At 44.1% G+C, this 12,282-nt stretch overlaps 1 long non-coding RNA gene across 1 annotated transcript in view; it reads right to left on the reverse strand.

Annotated features, from left to right (window-relative positions):
- The window catches only part of LOC134349228 (uncharacterized), a 32,006-nt gene extending 26,746 nt beyond the window's left edge, over positions 1 to 5,260 (reverse strand). The window contains exon 1 of the long non-coding RNA XR_010018613.1: positions 5,243 to 5,260. This is a non-coding gene — a long non-coding RNA (uncharacterized LOC134349228). The remainder of the gene's footprint in view (positions 1 to 5,242) is intronic.
- Positions 5,261 to 12,282: the final 7,022 nt, after the last annotated feature.

Raw genomic sequence — 12,282 nt, forward strand, 5'->3', positions numbered from 1 at the left:
TGTTGATCTACATTCACCTCGCTTGTTTTCATCCACCATGATGCAACCAATATCCCCTTAGGCCCTCTTACGATGGCCCCATCCACATTTTGGACAGGGAGAAAAGACTTTTATCATAGGAAAGAGGGGTAAACCTGAACAAATTTTGGTAGATCACCTTAAAACGGCCCACCAAGATTTGGAGTATTCCACTGCCATGCCTCTGCCGTCATGACATGACCATGAGCATGTCGACGCACTTTGGGATGAGCGAGAGGCATCTGCTGTTCTTCCACCCATGGAACATAGGACCCGAGCCGGGCAGCTCATCTGTGCTCCAGACAGGCTCAAAGTGCCAGTTTTAGTGAATTCTGTGGGCTCCTGTGTAGGGTAATATAATTGTGGGAAATGTACTGTACATAATTCACAACAATTGACACTGAGTTGGTGTTTCACTTTAAGAGGCTGGTATGTCATTATTGCGTAAAGATTTTTAGCATGCTTTTGTGTTTCGGTTTTGGAGTTCAATAAGATGTGTTATGGGTTTCATTAAACATAAAATGCCCCACGTCATTTTATTTTCAAAAGCCTACACTGGCCCCTTCCTGTATATACTGTATGCCCTTGTGGATGGGTAGGGTGGTGACAGGGATGCGTTGGGCAGTTTTGACCACCCATTGTGAAGTCTTGCTGTCCACCGCAGTGCAGCTTCCATACCATACAGTGAAGCAGGGTGTTCTCTATTGCACATCTGTAGAAGATGGTTAGTACTGATGTGCTTAGTCCAGCTCTCTTCAGCCTCCTCATAAAGCAGAGACATTGGCGAGCTTTCTTGACTGTGCAGGTTGCGTTCTAAGACCATGAGAGGTTGTGTGAGATGGGCACTCCCAGGAGTTCGAAACTGATCACAATTTCCACTTCTGATCTGCTCATGTAAAGAGGGGTGTGAGTGGTGTGAGTTCTCCTTTGTCTTTTTCATTTCAATTTTAAAATCTATTTTATTAATTATTATTAAACATCAATAAAACTACATTAAGGTAATCAAGTCAATATGTACAATGAAGAATTAAATTAGCAAATGACTGATTAACAAAGCTAAGCAATATATCAATATTAAGAGAAAAAATAAAGTTTTAAGAATATTTTTTGAAAGAGAAAAGGAAAGGTAAAAAAGAACCCCTACTAACTAAAAAAATTACGGGAAAAAAACCCCATTGGGAGCACAATCCCGGAGCTATACGTCATACAAGCTTCCATAAAAGAAAAACGTCAATCCGCCAACTCAAATCCATTTAAACAAGAATCTTTTTACAAAATGTATCTTGATAGGTTAAATGTAAAGTGAAACACCTCAATTCAGTGCCCATATTTGCAACTGATCTATATACTGCTATATTCTTTGGACAAACTTATATGCCATCCACAACACCACCAATCTTCATATCAGCTGCAAACTTACTTACCCATCTATGTTTTACACCAGTCATTTATATACATCACAACAGCAGAGGTCCCAGTACAGGTCCATGTAAAACACCACAAATCACAGACCTCCAGTTAGAATAAGTCCCTTTGACCACTATCTACCCTCTGTCTTCCATGAGGAAGCCAGCTGTGAATCCAAATGGCGAGTTCACCATTGATCCCATGTACTTAATGTTCTGGATGAGTCTCCCCCAAGGGACCTTGTCAGATACCTTATTATAATCCATGAAGAGAACATCCACAGATCTACCTTCATCAATCACACTCATCACTTTGTCAAAAAACTCAATCAAGTTAGTAAGACACACTAGCTGTGTCTAATTAGCCCATGGTTTTCCAAATGCTCATAAATCCTATTCCTAAGAATTTTCTCCAGTAACTTTCCTACCACTGATGTGAGACTCTCTGATCTATAGTTTCTATGATTATCCCTGGTTCCCTTCTTGAATAATGCAACAACAATAGATATTTGTCAGTCCTCCAGGATCTTGACTATGGCTAGAAATGACACGAAGACATTTGTCATGGCCCGAGCAATCTCATCTACTGCCTCTCTCAATAACCTGAGCTATATCCCATCAGGCCCTTGAGTCATCCACTTCAATATTCTTCATTTCATTTTTAAATCTTTTTATTAATTATTATTGAAAATCAACAACAAAAAATATTGAAATAATTAAGTCAACATATCAATATGTATCATAAGAGTTAAACTATCAACCAAGCTAATCAGAATATCAATAATAATAAGAAAAAAAAACAAAATGTTAAAGCTATTTTTTTTTGGAAAAAAAAGAAAGAAGGAAAAAAGAACCCCTACTAACTAAAACAAAAAAAACCTACTAACAAAAAAAAAACGAGAAAAAAACCATTTGGAGCACAAACCCGGAGCTATACACCATACAAGCTTTCATAAAAAAAAGACATCAATCCACCAACCAAATCCATTTACCCAAGAATCAGAAGGTGACTAACTTAATTAAATCAAATGATAGTAGCGGGCAAAAGAGCCCCACCTTTTCTCAAAGTCAAATCGAGGATCAAAAGATCGACTTCTGATTTTTTTTCCCGAACTATGACATAACATCACCTGAGAGAACCATTGTATCAAAGTGGGAGCAGAAGCATCTTTCCATTTTAATAAAATAGCCCTTCTAGCCCATAATGTGACAAATGCAATTACATGTTGGTCTGATATAGAATTACCGTGAATATATTGAGGAATTATACCAAACAAAACTGGCAATTTATTAGGTTGTAAATTAATTTTTAAAGCTTTAGAAATTGTAGAAAAAATAGATTTCCAAAACTGTTTCAATACAGAACATGACCAAAACATAACTGTTAATGTAGCTGTCTCAGTTTTACAACTATCACACTAACTATTAACATTAGGAAATATTTTAGACAGTCTCTCCTTTGTCAAATAATAACGATGTACAATTTTAAATTGAATTAGAGAGTGACTGGCGCAAATTGAAGAAGAGTTAACCAACTTCAAAATTTGCAACCAATCTTCTGTTATCAAGGTTATGTTAAGCTCTCTTTCCCAATCTTGCTTAATCTTAAGTAAAGGATGATTATCCTGTTGTAATAGTAAATTATGAATTTTCCTAATGAAACCTTTCACTAAAGGGTTCATTTTTAAAATAATGTCTAACAGGTCAGAATCTTGTATATATGGAAAATTACTTAAATATTCTTGTAAGAAATGTCTGACCTGAAGATATTGCAAAAAGTGTGAGTATGAGAGAGAATATTTAGTTACTAATTTCTCAAAGGAAATCAATCGGCCTTCTTGAAACAAATCCATAAAGGAATAAATAAATTCCTTTATTCCTCCAAAGAGAAAAGGTAAGATCACTAAGTGAAGGTTTAATTAAATAGTTCCAATAAATTAAACTAAGAAGGTTAAATTTTTTAAGATTAAAAAACTTACGAAACTGGTACCAAATTCGCAATGACTACTTAATCATAGGATTTATATTTAGAATAGAAATTTTGGCTAGTTGTACAGGTAAAGAAGCTCCTAATAATGAAGTTAAGTAAAATTGTTTCACAGCTTTCAATTCCAGATCAACCCATGGTGGTCGTTCATTTTTATCGGTCCAATATAACCAAGAACACGCATAACGTATATTAACCACCCAATAATACATTCTTAAATTAGGCAAAGCAAGACCTCCATCCTTTTTCAATTTTTGTAAATGACATTTTCCAATTCTTGGTCTTTTATTATTCCAAACAAAAGATGAAATAATAGAATCAACCTGATCAAAAAACTTCTTAGTAAGAAAAACAGGAATATTTTGAAATACATATAAAAATTTTGGTAAGATCATCATTTTAACTGCATGTATTCAACTGGCTAACGAAAGTGTAAGTGGATTCCATCTAGAAAATAATTGCTTCATAAAATCCACTAAGGGAACTAAATTAGCTCTATAAATGTCTCCATAATTTTTAGTGATGATAATACCTAAATATTTAAAAGAATACGTAACTTTAAAAGGAATGTCATCATATATAGAAGCAGAATCATTTAAAGGAAATAATTGACTTTTATGCAGGTTTAAGTTATATCCTGAAAACTTTCCAAATTCATTTAATAATTTCAATATACTAGAAATAGATTCTTCAGGATTTGAAAGATAAAGGGATCATCAGCATAAAGGGAAATCTTATGAATAGTCCTATTTATGGAAATTCCTTAAAAATCTTTAGCTCAGGGGTCCCCAACGTTTTTTGCACTGCGGACTGGTTTGATATTGACAATATTCTCAAACAGAGTTAAACTTAAAATCACGTCCTCAAACTCTGTTTGGTTTCTAGTTAGCCCATTGCTTTGCTTTGCTTTGCTTTTAGTTAGTTGTACGGTGGGTTTTTTTTTGGGTTTTTTTTCCTTTTCTCTATTGATATATATATAAAATTAGTATACTATTATGTTACCTTGGTATGTTATGTTTAATTTACATTGTTTGTAGTATTTTTTTGCATTAATATCTTGTGTAATTTTATTATATTCTAACAGTGTATTAGTGTCTATATGGCTTACCTTTTTGTATACTTATTCAATAAAAAGATCTAAAAAGAAAGAAAGACAATATTCTCGCAGACCGGCCGATCCGGGGGGTGGGGGGGGGTACATGGGTAGGGTTGCCAACGGACAAGAGTAGCAGTCAAATACGTTGGGTTTACCCCGAGAAAGACTACAATGACCATGAAGCCTTGCGCGGGCACCACTGCGCATGTGTGCACGTGCTGATTATTTCTCTACAAATCGTTTTTGGCGATTCTGTTGGCGGGGGGGAGGTGTTAATCAGGACCGGGATATCGGTGACAAGTGGCTAATACACTCAATTTCGTTTCTAAAAGGGTTTATCTAACGAATTTAATATTAAACACACAGCGCATATTTTCCTCGCATGAATATAGCGATAAGTCAATTATCGGGGAGGACAGGGAAGCTTGAAGTAAGTGTTGAAAGAACTTCCAGTAGAAGTGGCAGAAGCAGGTTCGATATTATCATTTAGAGTTAAATTGGATAGGTATATGGACAGGAAAGGAATGGAGGGTTATGGGCTGAGTGCAGATCGGTGGGGCAAGGTGAGCGTAGTGTTCGGCACAGACTGGAAGGGTAGAGATGGCCTGTTTCCGTGCTGTAATTGTTATATGGTTATATAAGTCAATAGCATCATAACATTTTAAGTAACGTTTGGATATTAAACACACAGCACATATTTTCCCCGTATGAACATATAAAATCATTGCAACGCACCAATATTGCTGAATCAGGACTCAAGACGGTCCTATCGAGGGGTGACGGGAGACAGTGATACTCGAAGGGGGTTCCTTATGTCCATTCTATTCCGCAATTTAGATTTTGTTACATTCATCGCAGAGATATGTTGGAAATGGAAGCAATGTTTTCAGTGCTTCCGTGGCTATCCCAGGATATTGAGCCTTGACCTTGATCCAGAGATGTTATGTCAAACATGCTTTTCAGCCCGCCGTCATTTACAAGCTCGAGGAGTTGATCTCCTTCCCGCACTGACATGGACGTCACGTGCGTAATGGCTCAACAGTGGGCGTGACAGGGAATGAGGAAAGGTGCAGCTGACTCCTATCACCAAATCATATCGTTTCCTCGCGGCCCGGCAGGGAATGTGGAAAGGTGCAGCTGACTCCTATCACCAAATCATATCGTTTCCTCGCGGCCCGGCAGGGAATGTGGAAAGGTGCCGCTGACTCCTATCACCAAATCATATCGTTTCCTCGCGGCCCAGCAGGGAATGAGGAAAGGTGCCGCTGACTCCTATCACCAAATCATATCGTTTCCTCGCGGCCCAGCAGGGAATGAGGAAAGGTGCCGCTGACTCCTATCACCAAATCATATCGTTTCCTCGCGGCCCAGCAGGGAATGAGGAAAGGTGCCGCTGACTCCTATCACCAAATCATATCGTTTCCTCGCGGCCCGGCAGGGAATGTGGAAAGGTGCCGCTGACTCCTATCACCAAATCATATCGTTTCCTCGCGGCCCGGCAGGGAATGTGGAAAGGTGCCGCTGACTCCTATCACCAAATCATATCGTTTCCTCGCGGCCCGGCAGGGAATGTGGAAAGGTGCCGCTGACTCCTATCACCAAATCATATCGTTTCCTCGCGGCCCGGCAGGGAATGTGGAAAGGTGCCGCTGACTCCTATCACCAAATCATATCGTTTCCTCGCGGCCCGGCAGGGAATGTGGAAAGGTGCCGCTGACTCCTATCACCAAATCATATCGTTTCCTCGCGGCCCGGCAGGGAATGTGGAAAGGTGCCGCTGACTCCTATCACCAAATCATATCGTTTCCTCGCGGCCCGGCAGGGAATGTGGAAAGGTGCCGCTGACTCCTATCACCAAATCATATCGTTTCCTCGCGGCCCGGCAGGGAATGTGGAAAGGTGCCGCTGACTCCTATCACCAAATCATATCGTTTCCTCGCGGCCCGGCAGGGAATGTGGAAAGGTGCCGCTGACTCCTATCACCAAATCATATCGTTTCCTCGCGGCCCGGCAGGGAATGTGGAAAGGTGCCGCTGACTCCTATCACCAAATCATATCGTTTCCTCGCGGCCCGGCAGGGAATGTGGAAAGGTGCCGCTGACTCCTATCACCAAATCATATCGTTTCCTCGCGGCCCGGCAGGGAATGTGGAAAGGTGCCGCTGACTCCTATCACCAAATCATATCGTTTCCTCGCGGCCCGGCAGGGAATGTGGAAAGGTGCCGCTGACTCCTATCACCAAATCATATCGTTTCCTCGCGGCCCGGCAGGGAATGTGGAAAGGTGCCGCTGACTCCTATCACCAAATCATATCGTTTCCTCGCGGCCCGGCAGGGAATGTGGAAAGGTGCCGCTGACTCCTATCACCAAATCATATCGTTTCCTCGCGGCCCGGCAGGGAATGTGGAAAGGTGCCGCTGACTCCTATCACCAAATCATATCGTTTCCTCGCGGCCCGGCAGGGAATGTGGAAAGGTGCCGCTGACTCCTATCACCAAATCATATCGTTTCCTCGCGGCCCGGCAGGGAATGTGGAAAGGTGCCGCTGACTCCTATCACCAAATCATATCGTTTCCTCGCGGCCCGGCAGGGAATGTGGAAAGGTGCCGCTGACTCCTATCACCAAATCATATCGTTTCCTCGCGGCCCGGCAGGGAATGTGGAAAGGTGCCGCTGACTCCTATCACCAAATCATATCGTTTCCTCGCGGCCCGGCAGGGAATGTGGAAAGGTGCCGCTGACTCCTATCACCAAATCATATCGTTTCCTCGCGGCCCGGCAGGGAATGTGGAAAGGTGCCGCTGACTCCTATCACCAAATCATATCGTTTCCTCGCGGCCCGGCAGGGAATGTGGAAAGGTGCCGCTGACTCCTATCACCAAATCATATCGTTTCCTCGCGGCCCGGCAGGGAATGTGGAAAGGTGCCGCTGACTCCTGTCACCAAATCATATCGTTTCCTCGCGGCCCGGCAGGGAATGTGGAAAGGTGCCGCTGACTCCTGTCACCAAATCATATCGTTTCCTCGCGGCCCGGCAGGGAATGTGGAAAGGTGCCGCTGACTCCTGTCACCAAATCATATCGTTTCCTCGCGGCCCGGCAGGGAATGTGGAAAGGTGCCGCTGACTCCTGTCACCAAATCATATCGTTTCCTCGCGGCCCGGCAGGGAATGTGGAAAGGTGCCGCTGACTCCTATCACCAAATCATATCGTTTCCTCGCGGCCCGGCAGGGAATGTGGAAAGGTGCCGCTGACTCCTATCACCAAATCATATCGTTTCCTCGCGGCCCGGCAGGGAATGTGGAAAGGTGCCGCTGACTCCTATCACCAAATCATATCGTTTCCTCGCGGCCCGGCAGGGAATGTGGAAAGGTGCCGCTGACTCCTATCACCAAATCATATCGTTTCCTCGCGGCCCGGCAGGGAATGAGGAAAGGTGCCGCTGACTCCTATCACCAAATCATATCGTTTCCTCGCGGCCCGGCAGGGAATGAGGAAAGGTGCCGCTGACTCCTATCACCAAATCATATCGTTTCCTCGCGGCCCGGCAGGGAATGTGGAAAGGTGCCGCTGACTCCTATCACCAAATCATATCGTTTCCTCGCGGCCCGGCAGGGAATGAGGAAAGGTGCCGCTGACTCCTATCACCAAATCATATCGTTTCCTCGCGGCCCGGCAGGGAATGTGGAAAGGTGCCGCTGACTCCTATCACCAAATCATATCGTTTCCTCGCGGCCCGGCAGGGAATGTGGAAAGGTGCCGCTGACTCCTATCACCAAATCATATCGTTTCCTCGCGGCCCGGCAGGGAATGTGGAAAGGTGCCGCTGACTCCTATCACCAAATCATATCGTTTCCTCGCGGCCCGGCAGGGAATGTGGAAAGGTGCCGCTGACTCCTATCACCAAATCATATCGTTTCCTCGCGGCCCGGCAGGGAATGTGGAAAGGTGCCGCTGACTCCTATCACCAAATCATATCGTTTCCTCGCGGCCCGGCAGGGAATGTGGAAAGGTGCCGCTGACTCCTATCACCAAATCATATCGTTTCCTCGCGGCCCGGCAGGGAATGTGGAAAGGTGCCGCTGACTCCTATCACCAAATCATATCGTTTCCTCGCGGCCCGGCAGGGAATGTGGAAAGGTGCCGCTGACTCCTATCACCAAATCATATCGTTTCCTCGCGGCCCGGCAGGGAATGTGGAAAGGTGCCGCTGACTCCTATCACCAAATCATATCGTTTCCTCGCGGCCCGGCAGGGAATGTGGAAAGGTGCCGCTGACTCCTATCACCAAATCATATCGTTTCCTCGCGGCCCGGCAGGGAATGTGGAAAGGTGCCGCTGACTCCTATCACCAAATCATATCGTTTCCTCGCGGCCCGGCAGGGAATGTGGAAAGGTGCCGCTGACTCCTATCACCAAATCATATCGTTTCCTCGCGGCCCGGCAGGGAATGTGGAAAGGTGCCGCTGACTCCTATCACCAAATCATATCGTTTCCTCGCGGCCCGGCAGGGAATGAGGAAAGGTGCCGCTGACTCCTATCACCAAATCATATCGTTTCCTCGCGGCCCGGCAGGGAATGTGGAAAGGTGCAGCTGACTCCTATCACCAAATCATATCGTTTCCTCGCGGCCCGGCAGGGAATGTGGAAAGGTGCAGCTGACTCCTATCACCAAATCATATCGTTTCCTCGCGGCCCGGCAGGGAATGTGGAAAGGTGCCGCTGACTCCTATCACCAAATCATATCGTTTCCTCGCGGCCCAGCAGGGAATGAGGAAAGGTGCCGCTGACTCCTATCACCAAATCATATCGTTTCCTCGCGGCCCGGCAGGGAATGTGGAAAGGTGCCGCTGACTCCTATCACCAAATCATATCGTTTCCTCGCGGCCCGGCAGGGAATGAGGAAAGGTGCCGCTGACTCCTATCACCAAATCATATCGTTTCCTCGCGGCCCGGCAGGGAATGTGGAAAGGTGCCGCTGACTCCTATCACCAAATCATATCGTTTCCTCGCGGCCCGGCAGGGAATGTGGAAAGGTGCAGCTGACTCCTATCACCAAATCATATCGTTTCCTCGCGGCCCGGCAGGGAATGTGGAAAGGTGCAGCTGACTCCTATCACCAAATCATATCGTTTCCTCGCGGCCCGGCAGGGAATGAGGAAAGGTGCCGCTGACTCCTATCACCAAATCATATCGTTTCCTCGCGGCCCGGCAGGGAATGTGGAAAGGTGCCGCTGACTCCTATCACCAAATCATATCGTTTCCTCGCGGCCCGGCAGGGAATGTGGAAAGGTGCCGCTGACTCCTATCACCAAATCATATCGTTTCCTCGCGGCCCGGCAGGGAATGTGGAAAGGTGCCGCTGACTCCTATCACCAAATCATATCGTTTCCTCGCGGCCCGGCAGGGAATGTGGAAAGGTGCCGCTGACTCCTATCACCAAATCATATCGTTTCCTCGCGGCCCGGCAGGGAATGTGGAAAGGTGCCGCTGACTCCTATCACCAAATCATATCGTTTCCTCGCGGCCCGGCAGGGAATGAGGAAAGGTGCAGCTGACTCCTATCACCAAATCATATCGTTTCCTCGCGGCCCAGCAGGGAATGTGGAAAGGTGCAGCTGACTCCTATCACCAAATCATATCGTTTCCTCGCGGCCCAGCAGGGAATGTGGAAAGGTGCCGCTGACTCCTATCACCAAATCATATCGTTTCCTCGCGGCCCAGCAGGGAATGTGGAAAGGTGCCGCTGACTCCTATCACCAAATCATATCGTTTCCTCGCGGCCCAGCAGGGAATGTGGAAAGGTGCAGCTGACTCCTATCACCAAATCATATCGTTTCCTCGCGGCCCAGCAGGGAATGTGGAAAGGTGCCGCTGACTCCTATCACCAAATCATATCGTTTCCTCGCGGCCCAGCAGGGAATGTGGAAAGGTGCCGCTGACTCCTATCACCAAATCATATCGTTTCCTCGCGGCCCAGCAGGGAATGTGGAAAGGTGCCGCTGACTCCTATCACCAAATCATATCGTTTCCTCGCGGCCCAGCAGGGAATGAGGAAAGGTGCCGCTGACTCCTATCACCAAATCATATCGTTTCCTCGCGGCCCAGCAGGGAATGAGGAAAGGTGCCGCTGACTCCTATCACCAAATCATATCGTTTCCTCGCGGCCCAGCAGGGAATGTGGAAAGGTGCCGCTGACTCCTATCACCAAATCATATCGTTTCCTCGCGGCCCGGCAGGGAATGAGGAAAGGTGCAGCTGACTCCTATCACCAAATCATATCGTTTCCTCGCGGCCTGGTAGCGCATGCTCTGCGGCCTGGTACTGGTCCGCAGCTCGGTGGTTGGGGACCGCTGCTTTAGCTTCACGAAGTGCAATAGCCAAAGGTTCCAGCAGCAAATTAAATAACAAAAGCCTTAATGGACATCCTTGTCTCATACCCCACGAAAGTCGAAAAAAGGGGGATCTGCAGTTATTAGTAATAACAGTGGCAATAGGGCTTTTATATATCATTCTAATCCAGTTATTAAAATTAGCACCAAAGCTAAATTTCTCTGAAACGTTAAATAAATATTTCCATTCCACTCTATCAAATGCCTTTTCAGCATCAAGAGAAACAACACATTGGAGAGTTTTCCAGAGGGATGAGCATATAACATTTAACAGTCGCCGAGTGTTAGAAAAGGAATAACAGCCTTTTATAAAACCTGTTTGGTCCTGAGAAATAATTTTAGCTAGTATATTCTCCAACTGATTAGCCATTATTTTTGAAAAAATTTTAGCATGCACATTTAATAATGAGATAGGTCTATATGAAGCACAATCAGTAGGGTCTTTCTTAAGAATTAAAGAGATAGAAGCTTCATTAAATATGGAAGGTAACTCTCCTAACAAAAAAGAATCTTTAAGCATTTCCAACATATAAGGAGTAATCAAATCCTCAAATTTTTTATAAAATCCTACAGAAAAACCATCCAGTCCAGGAGCTTTACTGGATTGCATTGAAAGAATAGCTTTCTGAATTTCTCTTTCAGTAAAAGGAGTATCAAGAATTTGTTGATCTTCAACAGATATTCTAGGAAAATCAATCTTTTGTAAAAAGGCATACAATTTAGAAGAATCAGCTGGAAACTGAGTTTTATAGAGTTCACTGTAATAGTTTTGAAAAATTTTATTATTATCTTCATAATTACAAGCTAAACTACCATCTCCCTTACGAATTTTAAAAATTTATCTTTTAGCTCTAACTGCCTTTAGTTGGGATGCTAATAGCTTATTACTTTTATCTCCAAACACATAAAATTGACTTTTTAATTTAAGCAAATTTCTTTCAATAGGATAATTTAATAGTAAGTTATATTGTGATTGAAGTTCAACCCTTTGTTTAAATAAATCAATATTAGGAGAAACTGCATAGGTGTTATCCGTGTCTTCAATTTGTTTTGAAATTCTATCTAACTCTATTTTTGTCTGTTTCTCAAGCTTAGCCAAATAGGAGATTATCTGACCTCGCAAATATGCTTTAAATGTATCCCATATAATTAATTTTGACACATCTCCCGTATTATTAAAAAGAAAAATATCTTTTATCTGAATCTCTATAAATTTGACAAACTCTGAAATTTGTAATACATTTTCTGGAAAATGCCAAGGCAAGTTTACATTACTAACATCATTCAATTCCAAAGTTAAGCTTAAAGGTGCATGATCCGAAACAGCAATAGCATCATATTCACATTTCTGGACTTTGGACAAAAATCGAAAATCAGCTATAAA

This window comes from Mobula hypostoma, chromosome 7, assembly GCF_963921235.1.
Source record: "Mobula hypostoma chromosome 7, sMobHyp1.1, whole genome shotgun sequence".
NCBI lineage: Eukaryota > Metazoa > Chordata > Chondrichthyes > Myliobatiformes > Myliobatidae > Mobula > Mobula hypostoma.